The 14,977-nt window shown below is 41.1% G+C and overlaps 1 long non-coding RNA gene across 1 annotated transcript in view; it reads left to right on the top strand.

The window, feature by feature from the left end:
• Nucleotides 1–3,948: 3,948 nt before the first annotated feature.
• Nucleotides 3,949–14,977, top strand: part of LOC135315621 (uncharacterized) — a 256,515-nt gene continuing 245,486 nt past the window's right edge. The window contains exon 1 of the long non-coding RNA XR_010375106.1: nt 3,949–4,074. This is a non-coding gene — a long non-coding RNA (uncharacterized LOC135315621). The remainder of the gene's footprint in view (nt 4,075–14,977) is intronic.

Below are 14,977 nucleotides of genomic sequence, written 5' to 3'. Positions count from 1 at the left end.
ATAATTCTATTTAAAAGCAAGCAACCAGACCTTCTGATTACTGCTGTAATATGTAAGCAAATTATTCTTACACAGTTCACTGAAAACTGTTCAGTTTTGGGAAAACCAGGCTTCCAAAAATTATTAATCCTGTACACCAAAATTTTTGCACTTTTTTTGGATCATCATCATCATCATCATGAGAGTGCTAACATGAAGTACTTTTTTATTTGATTTTACCATTTTGATCTCTCAAGTTTAAATACTCGATCCACATTCTTGATGTCTTTCCTTGCAAAGAGAGATAGAAACGTGCTCATATTTCAGTGGAAAATGAGGTTCCCACGTAATCGCTTAGTATCAGATATTGGGACTTGCCGGAGCTGAAAACCCTGTGTACCACTTGTGAGGTCCACTTCAAACACCTTTCGGAGAGCAGGCTCAAAACTTTGTACAGAAAACTTTTCACAGCAACTTCTTTTCACGCTTGTATCAGGGTTTCAACTGATAAATATCTTAAAGCATTCACTGTTCTTTACGTTTGGTTTCTTCTTTCCTCGCTGGATAAATCCACGGTTCTTTCCATCCCGTAACTAGTAATTAAATTGAACTATAGTATTTCTCATTTCCTCAGTTTCCCAGATGTATCTTCTATTTATTTCTGTTTTCAGGTCACCAAGAACTAGCATTCTTCACCCAAAAGAGTAAAATTTAGAAAGCCTCTGCTCTGAATAGAAAATTAGAAGAACTCAGACATAGAGCTAGTGTCTGCCCTAAAGAAAAATATTTTAGTGGGTTTTTTTTCCTGGTTTGTTTTGTTTTGTTTTGTTTTTTAACCGAAGTTAATTTCCCCAGTACTTTCAGGGAGTGCATGCCCTCCCTCATTCTTCCCTGCTGGAAGAACGGGGATGTCAGATTAAGCCCTACTGTGATTTACAAATGTGAAACAGGCAAAAGAAGAGATTCTCGCTCTTTCTCAGCTCCTGTTTACATCTATGCCAATGAACAAGAGAGATAAAATGTCAATATGCCCTTAAGGAAATTTGTCCTGATTTCCATTATAAAATGATTAATTTAATTCTCTGCATGAGTCTAAATAGACTGGAGTTAAATAAAAAGACCAATCCTGGAAGTGTGCTGAGACACCAATATTATCACAGTATTAGTAATTTTCCCTGCTTCTTTTTCTAATTTGCCTACAACTTTTCTAGGACTTTGAAATACAGAAAATCCTCAAATCTACCTTTTAAGAAGTCCTGTCTCCATTGAACTTCATAATATTTTTAAGGTTTTGAAGTGAGCAAGCTTTTACTTATACCTTACTTAAATCAAGGTCTTGATGCAAATCAGTACCGTAGATAGGGGAGGTTCGCCTCGCACTCTCGGCCTCCAGAGCTAATCCAATACTGATATGAATATCTTTATCTCTGCCTGAATTTCCGTTGAGTCATGCATTCATTTCTGTAGCTGTTTTCTGTCCATGTCATGCCACTGGCATGACAAAACACTTATTTTGAGTCAGTTCCTTCCACTGAAATAAACTGATGTACTCCACTGAAATGTGACCGTTCCCCACTTATTTCTCCCGAGTAAAAGCAAAAAGGAAATGGAAGGAATGCTAATTTTTCTTTAGAAAAGTATCTTGAATTTTCAAAGTCTTATTTAGTTGTACCACTTCATTATTTTTCCTATGCTTAAAAAAACCGGCACACTTATCGTCTATGGGTGGGAACGAAGGCTTTGAGAAGCGTTTCTAATAAAAGAACAGTAGCCTGTGAAATGCGCTGCTGTGGTGTGCGGTGAGTATAGTGGTTCACCTTGAACACTTCTTTTATTGAATACTTCGGGGCGCGGATGCTTGATTGTGTGTAAAAGCTTCTTATGTATGGTATGGAGACCTTGTGTGCTCCCTCCTTCGTGCCCTTTTCCTCCTCCTCTTTTTATTCAAGGATGCAGCTGCCAGACACAGAGCTGTGCTCCTGTACAGTCTTCCCAGGAGGCCTTGTGAAATCAAGTTGCTCGCTGTGTGCCAGCATGGCTTTTGTTCCTTCGAAGACAGAGCTAGGAGCCTGCTTCCACTGCCAAGAATGCAGGCAGACTATGCTGAAAAAGAAAGAAAAAAACCCTCTATTTTATTCACTGCACCGTTTCATCTCTTCAAGTAGCTGGCATCTGCAGCTGGTTGTGGCAGGGAAAACCTACAAACATCGCACTTGATGTTAATAAATGTGTTTGCCATTAAGTGGCTGTTGTAATGCTTTGCTTGTTTGCCTTTCTGTGTGCACTTTCATCCTTCACTGTAACACTACTGCTGCCTTGTAATTTGTCTCAGACATTTACATTGCTGGTTGCAGGTATACAAACCTCTTAGATCAAGTAACTGCTCAGACACTTGATAAAAGGATCCGTTTAGGGTCTTTCCTATTCTGTCTGCCAAATTCAAGCACAGCCTTGATGCGTGGAATACAAACTGCCTTATAGTCATAGACCACATTTCACTTCTCCTTGACTCCTGACTGAATGGTACAAACCATTAAGGAGTTTATGTGAGATCTTTAGTGCAGCCGCCGATTTTACCAGAGTCTAACGATGTCTCCTGTGACAGCTTTCTATCTCTCCAGAACAGCTGGAGCAGCTATTCCTAGAATCCTCTGAGTGAAGTCCATATTTCAAATAACTGAAAGAGGATCATATAACAGCGCTCTCGGTGGGATGGCAGCCATTATCTCCTCTTGAGCATGCCTGCTGTAGAGTGAGAAGGCATCTCAAAACAGCACATCTGCAGTTCTTTCAGTTGTTGGGGAAATGTCTTCATACATATGGAAGGGACAGCTCTGCACCCCTCTCAAAACGACCCTCTCTTCTTTCTTGTCTGTGCAAATGGGGACAACTTGATAAAGTCAGGCGTGTCTTAGAGACTGACTAATGAAAGTGCTTGCAACAATATGGACCCGGTCTGTACATAGAAGAGGATGCAGGCTGCGCTCTGACACTCTGCTTAAGCAGCCTGTCTTTTTTCAGAAAAGCATATAAACGTATGTTTAACCCTCAGGGACTTTAGAAGGACTTAAGCGTGCATTTGATAAGGTTAGGTGCTGTACTGAACTGGGATGACTTGAGTGTGCAGGAGCCTGAAAGCAATGATATGTATGAGACAAGGGGCGGGGGGATGAGGGGAAAGTCCTGCTCAGGTTCTCTCCATTACCTCTGGGCAAAGGTTGTACACTATGAACGGATGAAAGGAGAGGTGGGAAGATGTGGGTCCTTTAAATATGTTGTCTTTCACATGGGCTCATGGATTTGGCCCTGCATGTAATAGAAGGTATCGTAGCAGGCAATTGTAAGTGGAAGCTAATGATCTTTCTCATAAAAGTGTCCTGCTTTTATTTAACAAAGCGCAACACAATAAGTTGTGGCAGTCCCTTCAGCTGCCATCAGTAACGGTAAGCTTAGTGTTTTGAAAATACTCCAGCTTATGGCAGCATGGTTATGGGAAATCAGAGCAGTCGGATGGCTGCAAAGCAACATAACCAAGGTAACTGAAATTAAATTGCCTGTGTTGGAAGCTGATGGCTTTTTGGCATTCTGGCCTGTGAACGGTCTAACTTCCAGTGTTACGGTAGCCTCACAAACGCATGCTATTCTGGGCTGAAAGGGGGTGTGCTGTTTGTAAAGGAATAAGCAGGTTTGCATTGCCCCCACGTGCATTCTGCCCTGGTAGTCTTTCTTCAGCTGAAATCACTTGCTTTTTTTGTCTGGCTGGCCTCCGAGGGAGACAGGGAGACAGGCTTTCAGTGCCTTTCAGTTCAGCAGCAGCAAAGCAGCTTTTCATAGTGAAGCACATGTAACTCATATGCTAAAGAGTGAATGAGTAGCTAAAATACCTCCCTAAGAATTACATAAATTAACTTAATGACCTTTGGATTAATAGTTTAGCAGTGTAGAAATATAACAAGCAGGAAACTTCTCAGACCCATACAACCCGGGAGTATGAAGAGAGTATGAAAATAGTAATAGGAGAAAATGAGGCAGAGACTACACCGTATTGTAAGGGTCTGGGGGCAGATCTACAGCCGATGGAAATCAGGAAGCAAGGTAAGGAGGGAAGGACATCACAGCAAAATTACATGGTATGGGTCCAGGCTTGTCTTATATCTCGTTTCTCAGGAAGCACCTGAAGACTGAGATCGATTCCTCAAAACGGCTTGTCTCCCTTGCACCAGAGAAAAAACCAATAGCAAAGGATCTCTCTAGCAAGTGTGGAAATGCTGAGAGACATCTCTTTGGCTCTCCCCACCTTTAGGATTCCTTGTAAAGCCAATCATTCTGGATAAGACAGAGGGGACGGCTATCTTCAAGCTGCAACAGTGGTGAAGGGCCAAGGGGAGCCGACAGTTAGGGATACATAAGGGGTGCAAAAGGCCAGCATCCGCAGAAGGGGATCATTGCTTGCTTTTGCTTCATCTTTTTACCAAGCAAACCTGAATTGAGCACTTTGTTGCTATTATTTTCATTTGCACTCATATGTTCTTTTAGATGTTATAGGTAGGTCAGCTTTACTGTCTGTTACCTGTCCCATCCTGATGGCATGGCATAAGCGTTCTTGTTCTTCAGGCTTATCAAGAGGTCTGTAGGTTGCAACCAAGTAACTAGAGGTATTTTTGCATATTCTGAGAGAAGGGACAGAAGAATCTGGGGCAGTGCCCTCAGCTCTTCTCTGCACTTTAGCCAGGCTTTGCTATCTGCCATTTTCTGACTCTGAACTTTCACTGTTCTAATTCAGTGTTTCAAGACACGTGAGTGGTAGGAAGGATATGTTTTGTAAGGTGTAATTATCTCTTTTTAGCAGTGAGCTCCTCAATGCTGCTTTGATTGTGATACCTCCACATCGCCTGATTAAATCAAAGCCAGGTTAGAGCATTAGGATTAAGGACGTAAATTAATTGTAATTACATCAGAGCCAGCCAAATTAGCGAGTCATCAGTAATATAAGCAATGCTAAATGGCATCTAATTCTGTATAATAATTAATTGGGTTCTTCTACTAAATAAGACCCGACACATTGGTCCTTTATCAATCCACTAAAGGCTGGTTAGCCTTGGGCGCTTCTGACATGAAACAATTACAAAGGTTCCTAAAAAAAAAACCAAAACATGTTTTTCCCCATTTTTATTTTAAGCTCCAACACCCTGCATTTACATGCTTCTCCTAGTTTTCTATTAATTAGGTCCTTCCACTTGGATTTCCCTTAATCTCTCTGCCTGTCATCCTGGACAGCTGATTGCTAAAATTATGCTGCCCACAGAGCTTGGAGAAAAAGAGTCTAACAAGCTGGAAAGGGCAACCAGAAAATGACCAGTGCTGGTCATTTGACCAGAATGACTGTTCAGGAGAGGGCTGATTTCTGAGGCAATATCAAAGCCGGGTAAATAAAGGTAAAAAGGAGACCTTTCTGTAGGGGTAAATATTTCTATAGGGGTAAATATAGAGTAAATATCAAGAAGGCAAGAAATTATTTCAAGGGACATCCAGTTACAGACTCAGGAACTCATAATTTAGGCTGGATATCAAGAAATTTCCTCTCTCCCCTCACCCTTGACAGGGAGATACATGAAAACTGGAATAAAACCTCAAGGGAAGTGGTGGGATCATCAATATGTAGTCTTTTGAAACCAGTCTACAAAAAAAACCCAATAGCAGACATCCTGTAGAGTACAGTCTTAAATTTGCAGGTGGCTGGGCTAGCAGATCAATAGGTCTTTATCATTTCTAACAGCAGCGGGTCTGTTCCATATCTATTCTAGAGATGCTGCTGTTGGCTTCTTACCCCTGGAAGTGATTTGTTTCTTGTTTGTGTGACAGATGAAATGCACCAGCTAGTCTCTCAGAACCGCATGGTTGCCCTCCTGCTGCTCCAAAAGCTTTCCAATTACAGATCCTGCACAAAGGAAAACATATTAGCTGTTCTGAGGCCTTGGATGCAGTCTGGCTAACCTTTGTTCAGGGCAGGACCTCAAGGGAAGCAAAGCAAACCCGAAACCACCTTTGTATTCTTCAGGTCCATTGAGTTGCCAGGAAGTAGCTTGGCATTGCTCCTAACAGTCTTGGAGGACTTGAACAGTGTTTACTGTAATTCTGCGTGCTGTTGTACTGTAAGTATTGCATACCACAGATCTTCCTAAACTATTTTCTAGTTACATCATGGGTAAGTTGAATTCATCTGTTTCATTTTAAATTGCAACAATTAGGATCTGTGCCACATTTAGTATCAACGTTCTAGAAAACTGTCTTTGGATATTAAACCCAGAATCCCATCCTTCCTGGGTGGTTTTGCTCAGAAGGAGGTTGCCAGAGCAATCAAATCTGAGACACAGAATTGTTATCTGTTCAGTTTTTCACAGTATTTATTCTTAGCCATTTACAAATATAGCAAGAACTGCACAAATCCAGGTTTGTTTGCTGTTTACTTACTCTGAACAGTGCATAATTTTCCTCTCGGAGTGTATCTGGGTTTGGGTACAGCCAGTGGGGTGGTGCCACCTTGCTGGCTGTAAAGCGGATTCGTCGCCCGGTGTGTGTTGAGCCAATAATCACACACTCAGGAGTGACATCATTTATTTCAGGGTGGCGCAAGCCTGGGTGCTCGGTGGTTTTCCACAGATCAAGCACCCTGAAGCCAGTTACCTCATTATATTTATACAATAAGTCCATACATGTTCTGCTTATCTAATGCATATTCATTCTACTCCACATAGGCTGTGTAATGGCATTAAGTCGCTCCTCTTGGCTCCGCTTCAGATTCTTCTGCGCAACTTTTCCTCTCTTTGGGGGTCCTTAGTGGTCTTTACAGATGAAGTACCCTTACCCTTTCCACACATATACTGTCGTGTGTTACACAAGGACAATTCAAGGCTGTTTTCTCTTGCCAAATTTCCACAATTCTCTTCTAAAAGGAACTCTTGTCCTTGATTAAATGGATCATCGCTGATGGCCCAAATATCCCATCCCTAAGCTTAGGTTAAATATTAAAGGAGTTTGGATTTATACTAGTTAAACATGTACAATACTTGTTGTTTCCAAGGGGGGGGTTATTCTCTTACAACCTGGTGAACTCAGAACCCTGGAAGAAGCTTCCCGCCCCACTGCTGTTTTGCTAAATGCAGCGTTGCTCACGGTTCCCTCCGCCTGCCCGCAGAAACGCACATCTCTGACAGAGATGATGCTTAAAAGGAAACTAGACCCATAGTGCAGAGATTCAAGGAAAGTAGAAAGAGGAGCATCTGGAATCATCTCATGTGTAGGGAACAGTCCCTGGAGACCACTTTTAGAGTGGGTGGGTTGGTGCTTCTGAGAGAAGTAGACTGAGCAGATTTGTGACAAGTGCTGTGGAGTGTAGCCCATTCTTCACCAGCTCTGCAAAGGCGTAGGCTTTAGACAGATAGTCATTTTACAAACAACTGGAATGGTTAAAGTCATTGCCTCCAACCTACAGCTTGCTTTGTTGATCAGTCATTTAAGGTGAGTTTACCCTTTGCGTCTGACTGGGCTGAAGTAGATTAGGGAGCACTCACACATGCTTTTCTTCCAGCTAAGCAGCAAGAGAAAGGAAAAAAACCTGATTTAAACTGAGAAGTAATCAGGACAGCAAATTCAGCCCCAGAGAAGGCCACCTGAATGTGCCCTTGTGTGCACTTTTGAATGAGGTGCTATGTCAATAGGCTTAACGCAGTGTGCAAAGTTACCTCTCTGTATGACTTTATGGGTCAGGGACTTTGTGTTTTGCAGATGTAAAACTAAAGGCCAACATGCCTCTGCATGGCTCTTTTTTGCCGTATGTGTATCTAAGAGTGCTGCCTCTAAAGGAAAAAAATGGTGCCTCTGAATTTAATGTGAGTTATACAGCTGACTATCACTATATGTTGTTCTCCTTTTCCGCAGAAATTTTTCCTTACCTTTCAAAACAGTTAACTAAGATATGATGAAAAGAGTAAATAGTCCTGAAAAAATGCTTCTTATAATAATGTATCCCTTGTCCAGCAGCTGACACCTTCTATTCAGTGTCTGTATTTAAAGCTAACAGCTGGTTTTATTTTAAAATATTTCTGAAGTGTTTCATCTGTTTTCTTTTAAATTATTTTTAACATAACTCAGTGTTGTTGTGCTTTTCCTGTAATATTCCCTGTGGAGAAGTCCTCTTCATGGTCACTTGTGGTAGAGCGTGACAGGGTATCTTTGTAATACATTTGCCTGATTGTCAGATATCGTGAATTCAGCAAAAATGGTAGCTGGGGTGAGACCTGCTCCTATCTGCTCTACACGATTTGCTCCAAAGATTGCTCGCTCCTGAATTCACCTACTTTTAAAACCTGCCAGTGCTAGTTCTGTGTGAAGTAGAGCCAGCGTTATGGCATTTTTATAAATAAAATCCAGTGACATTGATAGCCCTGTAATCAATTACTTGGCCACTTGGCCAAAGATCTGTTATACTGTAAATGTTTATACACTCAGAGTGCCTCAAGGCCTGCATAATCATTTGGCATACACCATTTGGTCCACAAGTGTAGTGTGGCCTTGCTTACAAAATGCGTCTGTGATGGCAATCGGTAGCAGCATACTGCGATGTTCACAGGGTAACAGAAACAGTAAATTTAGTCCTGGGTATGACAGAATAGGTGAGCAATCTGAGAATCTTTTAACTGAGTTATTTTCTACTGAAATATATGGTCTTATGAAAACATATGTGAATGGGTAGATGTGGAAATATGTGCAGGCACAGACACATCTATACCAGAAATTACATTTTTATGCATTTTATAAAAATCTAAGAAGATTGATCATTGAAATTCTTATTAATTGAAACACTGAATGCCTTATGTTAAAATATGAGAGATGTTATAGCGTACACGTTTGGGAAACGCAAGATGAAAGGGATAAAAAGGTTCCTTGTTCAGCTGTGCTGCAGAGCACAAGAGTGAGAGGAAAGGAAAAAAAATCATCAATAAAGAAGATTCTCCCTCTAAGTCAGATTTGTATGTCTCTTGGCTTGCGCGCTGCCTCCTGCATTGCCAGTGTTACGCTGCCACGAGAGCTGCCGTACAACTACTTGTAAAATGAAGAAAAAGTTTGGTATGTTCAAACTATCTGTGTGTGGCAAGCTCTCAAAATTATCTTTCGCACACTATAAGGCACCAAAATTGAAAGCAAAAATCTGTTGCTTTTTAATACTCATTTCTTGATTTTTTTGGCACCTAACTAATGTTCATTGACATGTGGGGTTACCAGTATTGCTCTTATCAGTCAAAAAAGAAGCAGAGCAAATAAATTAGAGGTAGAAAATGAAAAGACATCCATAAGATATACAGTTTTTCTTTACCAACAGAGGGACATGGAGGTGCTGGAGTGTGTCCAAAGGGTGATGACACTGGGGAAGGGTCTGGAGCACAAGTGTGCTGGGGAGCGGCTGAGGGAGCTGGGGGGGTTTAGCCTGGAGAAGGGGGGGCTGAGGGGAGCCCTTCTCGCTCTCTGCAGCTGCCTGAGAGGGGCTGGAGTGAGGGGGGGGCTGGTCTCTGCTCCCAAGTAACAAGTGATTGAGAGGAAACGGCCTCACGCTGTGTCAGGGGAGGTTTGGATTGGGCATTAGGGAAAATGTCTTCCCTAACAGAGTGGTCAGGCACTGGCACAGGCTGCCCAGAGGGGTGGGGGAGTCACCATGGACAGGTGAAAATCTAGGCCACTTCTCTGCAGATGAATTAGTAACGTAGCCACAGATAACTTGATCAGAAAAGCTTTAAAGCATTCTCATAGTGAGGAACCATTCTTGTTGAAAGCAGTTGCAAAACTTTTCTTGGGGTTTCTGGCTGTGATTTAATAAAGCAGACCAGAGCCGGATACATCTGTTCCAGATGTTCAGGGGGTGGCAATGAAGCTGTGTCTGAAATATGTTTTTGCTTGTGGCCTGTACAGTGCAGTCAAGGGCAGCGATGCTTAGGAAGGGTTGATTGGGGCAGGATGCTTATACCAGGAATGATCCCTTATGTCTGGGAAACTTCTATGCTTTTTAGGTGAACTGTTATGTTTTTCATAAATTAGTTTAGGAGAGCAAGTCAACAACTTATTGTCCCAGAATCAGAAGAAAGCAAAGGTCTCTTAAAACAATTTGATTTATACAGATGAGAATCAGAAATTCAAATATATTATTGATTTACCTGTCCCACCTTGGGAATGCTTTGCCCTCAGGTGCATCCTGATGGCTCAAATTAAGTAGGTAATTTCAAACAATTGCATTACAATGAAAAGAAATTAAGACATTTTGTAATTAATGTCAACTGGGCTGATTTGAAATATCATGCTCTCAAAAATTAGTTCCTTTTGAGATACCTTCCTATTAGGGCCAAGTTGGAATTCAGCTGAGCTGAAGCATAAGAGCTGGTTTCACAGGCTGGTGGTGGTAGGAAGTACAGAATGTTTGATTGCTTGGTCAGGATTTTTAACAGGTTAAATAATCCTACTACTAGGACACAGGGCAGGAACTGTAGGATACAGAGGTGAAAATGTAAGGATCTGAAAGCCAGATTTTTAGAGGTATGACATTTTTAAAGGCCTGATTTGCAGGAGGGACTTGGATTCAGCACTCTAACTTGCAAATGACTGGCAAAGTCAAAAGCACAGGCCCAGAGCCTCAAGGGGCTAAAAACACCTAATACTGAACTTTGACAGAACTCACTCCATTCAGCCTAGGGATACAATCCCTTCTTCACCACAGCCCAGGTGTCTTGCTCCTCCTAGATGTGTGTAATGATCATGCTGCTTCTACTCATACCTAGAACTTCCTCCACCTTTTAAAGAATGAAGCTATTAAATGTCTGCCTTATGCTTAACACATTCAAGATCCTCAAACTGGTCTTTTCTCCTCCTACCTTCCCAACAGGCTGTTTGTAGAAGCACTGAAAAAACCAAATGTGCACTGCTGGGAATGAATTCCAAGCATCACAGGGAAATCATGCTTCCTTTAATTCAAAAGTGCACTGAAAGGGAGGGCTGATGGCTGTACCCTTTCATGTAGTTCTTAAAAAGTGGCTAAAAACTACAGGGTAAAATGGTTGAAGAATTGGTGTTCTGTCTTCTGGAGGGGGTTGTACATGTTCTGAGTAGGTCAGGTAAAACAGATTGAGGAAAAAGATCAGATTTGTGATTTTTTTATGGGACTTAGGTAAGAGATTAGGTAGTTTACCTGACAGTGTCTATGGCTTTTGATGGTGCCTTCAAAAATTGTGTTTCTCTGCTTGGCCAGGGTTTACAGAAAACTGTGGAGCTTTTGAAATGTATTTGTCATCAGGGTTAGTTTGGAATTGAGTTGTTTATAAATTTTATTTGGATTTTACATATGCATCCTACAGAAGCAATTGGCAACCTGCCCTTAAGTGGGGTTTTTGTGCACTTAGCCATTGATTTTTGTAGGTAGCAGGCAGGTATGTATTTATACCCCTTGAAAACTGGACCTGGAACCTCTGAACACCTGTCCTTAGAAGTCCAAAAATCACTTTGGGAAAGAGGATTCTATTCCCTGGCCAAAATAATAAATATAATCCCTGGGATTTACAACACATAAACACCTTCTTCTTTACCTTTGCTAAATGCTTTATGCCTTTATTGACACATTTTGTACTGCACCAAGGACTATGATTTAATTGTGCATACTTTTATTGTATGAGGAAAAGAATACTCGTCGTTAGTTGCAGAAAGTAAAGAAACCAACTCTAACTTAATAACGATCTGCAAATAGTGTAAAGCCACTTTATGTTGGTAAAAAGTAAAGAAATTATAGCAACTATGGCAAAAAATGCTTAAATAAAGTACAGTGTCTGTCCAAATTTCATGATAATTCCAGTATAGAGAAGCAAAGCATCCAAGCTTGAATTTACTGTGGCTCAGTATATTTTATTCCAGTTTTAAATACCTGTCCTCCTGGCAGTAGAAGCCTGTTTCTTGACATCAAACTGTGCCTAGACTAGCACAAACAACTAGTACTGGGAGGAATAACGGTAGCGTCTTCTGATTCAACCTTAGGAGGCCTAGGCAAATTGCCACAGATTGCATTTTAGCAAGCCAGGTAATAAAAAAAAAGGTTTTTTAGGTCTGCTGTATCTGAACTTCAGTAGTTATTGTCCTGCTCCTAACAATAAAACGGAAAAGGCTTGTTATTCTAACACTCATTTCAGGTGCCTGTCTTTTCATTACCATGGAAATTACAGCTATGAGAAGTACCATTAAAAAAAAAAAAAAAAGGAGGGGGGTAAATGCATATTCCTGAGTTTCAAATGGCTGCTTAAATTACACCACTTAAAGAAATTTCTCTCTTTAGTTCAACACAAATCTATTTTATATATAAGCAAAGAAAGTTACTATGTTAATGTAAATAATTAACTATGTATAGATAAGACTACCATATGCTTATCCTCAGTTTGAGTCAACATTCATCTGGTTATCTTAAAACATTTTGTAACTCTCAGTACGTTTCACATCACCTGAGACTTTTAGGACATACTTTACAGAAGCTCAGGTGAAGTGACTTGCTCAGATTCGTATAGGAGGTCAGTAGCAAAATAAAGACTAGAATCCTCCAGTCTCACTCCTAGATCCCTTCTCTAGCCATCAAAATCTTTTTACTTTGTGGCAATTTTATTTCACCAAACAGAACATATGTGAAATCTTGAAATTCTAAGTTTTCCAAATAAATTAATAAAATTATATTTAATAGTTGTGATGTTGGACGGGATGAATCATGGTTTGCAGACACAGCATTGTTGAGATTTTTTCCCTCCTTACCAACATTCTCTTGGGAAAGGTTTGCCTCATACATATTCAGATGTGCCACATCCCGCGTGGTCTTTCAATTGAAACTATGTTTTTCTTCTTTCTGCACCATGCTTGTTTTGTACATAATTGCGTACAATAACGCCTTTTAGAATTGTCCCTCACAAATTGGGATTACAAACGAGTGAAAGCTGCAGGGACGTGTCTTATATATGGCTTCAATCTTTCACTTTCTAGATAGGTTATCCCTCTTAAAAGGTAGGGACCTGGTCCAGGGGGAGTCTTTTGTTCCCAGCTGGAAAAGGAATTTGAAATGGGGTTTGTTACTGTGTGGCCTATGACTGTAACGAGGTGAAATGTAAGAAAGAGGGAACGCCACAAAAAATCCTGTTGGATGCGTTTTTGTTTCATGAACTGATGAGAAGGGAGGGCAAGCTTTCAGGTGGGGAAAGACTTTTGTGTAGTGAAAGAGCTTGGGTAGATCTCAGGAAATTTGTTTCCTATTCCTGCTTCTTGTTATTGTAAACTTGGGCAAGTGTTCATCATCATGTTCAAGCATAAACTTCATCTGTATATGCCTCTGCTGCTGGTGTGTAAAATGGAGATAACCACTTCTTTTGTCCATCTTGCCCGTTTTGTGTCTAAGCTTACTGGGGAAGACGCTTACGAAGATGCAGAAGAACACTTTTGCTATGTGTTTTTTGAGGAGAGACTCTTCAGTAGGGCCCTAATCTCACCCAGGTTCTCTGAGTATTTCTAGTTGTGACAAAAATAATAAAACCTCTCCAAGTTTCTGCAGGGCTACACACTGGGTTTCATAGCTGTCTATTACTGTTGTAAGGCCAGAAACAGTGCAGTTATGTTTGGAGGCTGTCTAAGAACGGACATATTTGTTTGGTGCTTAATTTATTTCCCCCATGACCTAAGACTTTACATTCTTTATGAAAACTAGGTGGAATCAGAGGGCTGTGTCCTGTGTACATGCACACAACATCATTGCGCTCCGCAGCCAGGTTTTCCCCAGTCCTTACGTACTTTTAGGAATCCTCCCGCTCCTCCTTATGATAAGGTGCAGAGCCACCATTAACGTTAATGAGAACTGTATGCACACTTGGAGGAGAGAATCCATGCCTCTGGGCATACAGAATTGCAATCAGACCAAGACTTCTTCCGCATAACACAGGGTATGCATAGAACACGGTAATAAACCTGAGAGGCAAAAGACTTTAGGAGGGCGTGTGCATTGCTCTGCGGGGAAGCTCTGCAGAACCTGGAAATCTGGGCCGCCATGGAGAGAAACATAGATGGCAGGCAGGAGGAAATGTCATACTTGGGGAGCACATAGGCTAAAGTGTGTCTGTAACTGATGGTTTGGAGTTCCTTTGTAGTATACAATCAAGACATGCTGCTGAGAACGATTAGCTGCAGAAGCAAGATGCTAACTTTTTCCTTTAAATCTCTTTTTCCTTCCTGCATGGGGCTTAGAGGTTGCTCGGCTGCCTCTGACTTTCCAGTGACCTTGCATTAGGTTGTAGTGAAGAGGAATAAACTGAGGGAAGGCAAGATTAAAAGGCGTATCATTATATTTGAGGGAGTGGAAATTGAGTGCTAGGAAAGTGCAGAAGGGTCTAGTGCCTGTGCTCCAGTCCTAACTGACTTCCTCTGAAACTAGTTTGATTCGCATTAGATCCCACTCTTCAAAATAAAGCAAAATTTTATATTTTCCTTTTTAAGTTTTCAAACCCACAAAGTACTGGGTAACTTTTCCCAAGTAAGGACTGAATGTAAGCATATGATTAGCAGCAAAGATTCCAGCAGCTCCTTAACTTCAGGTACTGGGGGAGATGGCTTCTGTGGGAATGCTCATTTGTCTAGACTATTTTTCTGGATAAAAGGCAGAGTGTTGAACTAAAGAGTTAGGGACAGTCCTTATGGATGGTTACATTATGGGGCCTGTCTTCTGAGGGATGAGCATACCCTGAGGGATTGCACCAAACCAGGTTTCTCCTGAAGCCATCTGAGTTAAGGACTTCGCTACATCAAAGGATTAAACCTTATTCAATAAAGTTGAATACAGAGAATTGAATATAACTGGATCTAAAGCACATTAAAGACTTCTCTCCATCATTAGAAAGGCTGGATCGCCTCTTACGTCGCAGTTACAAAGCTATCCTAACAGTAACTT

Source organism: Phalacrocorax carbo, chromosome 13 (assembly GCF_963921805.1).
Source record: "Phalacrocorax carbo chromosome 13, bPhaCar2.1, whole genome shotgun sequence".
In the NCBI taxonomy this organism is placed as follows: domain Eukaryota; kingdom Metazoa; phylum Chordata; class Aves; order Suliformes; family Phalacrocoracidae; genus Phalacrocorax; species Phalacrocorax carbo.
This window is presented reverse-complemented; position numbering and strand designations above follow the sequence as displayed.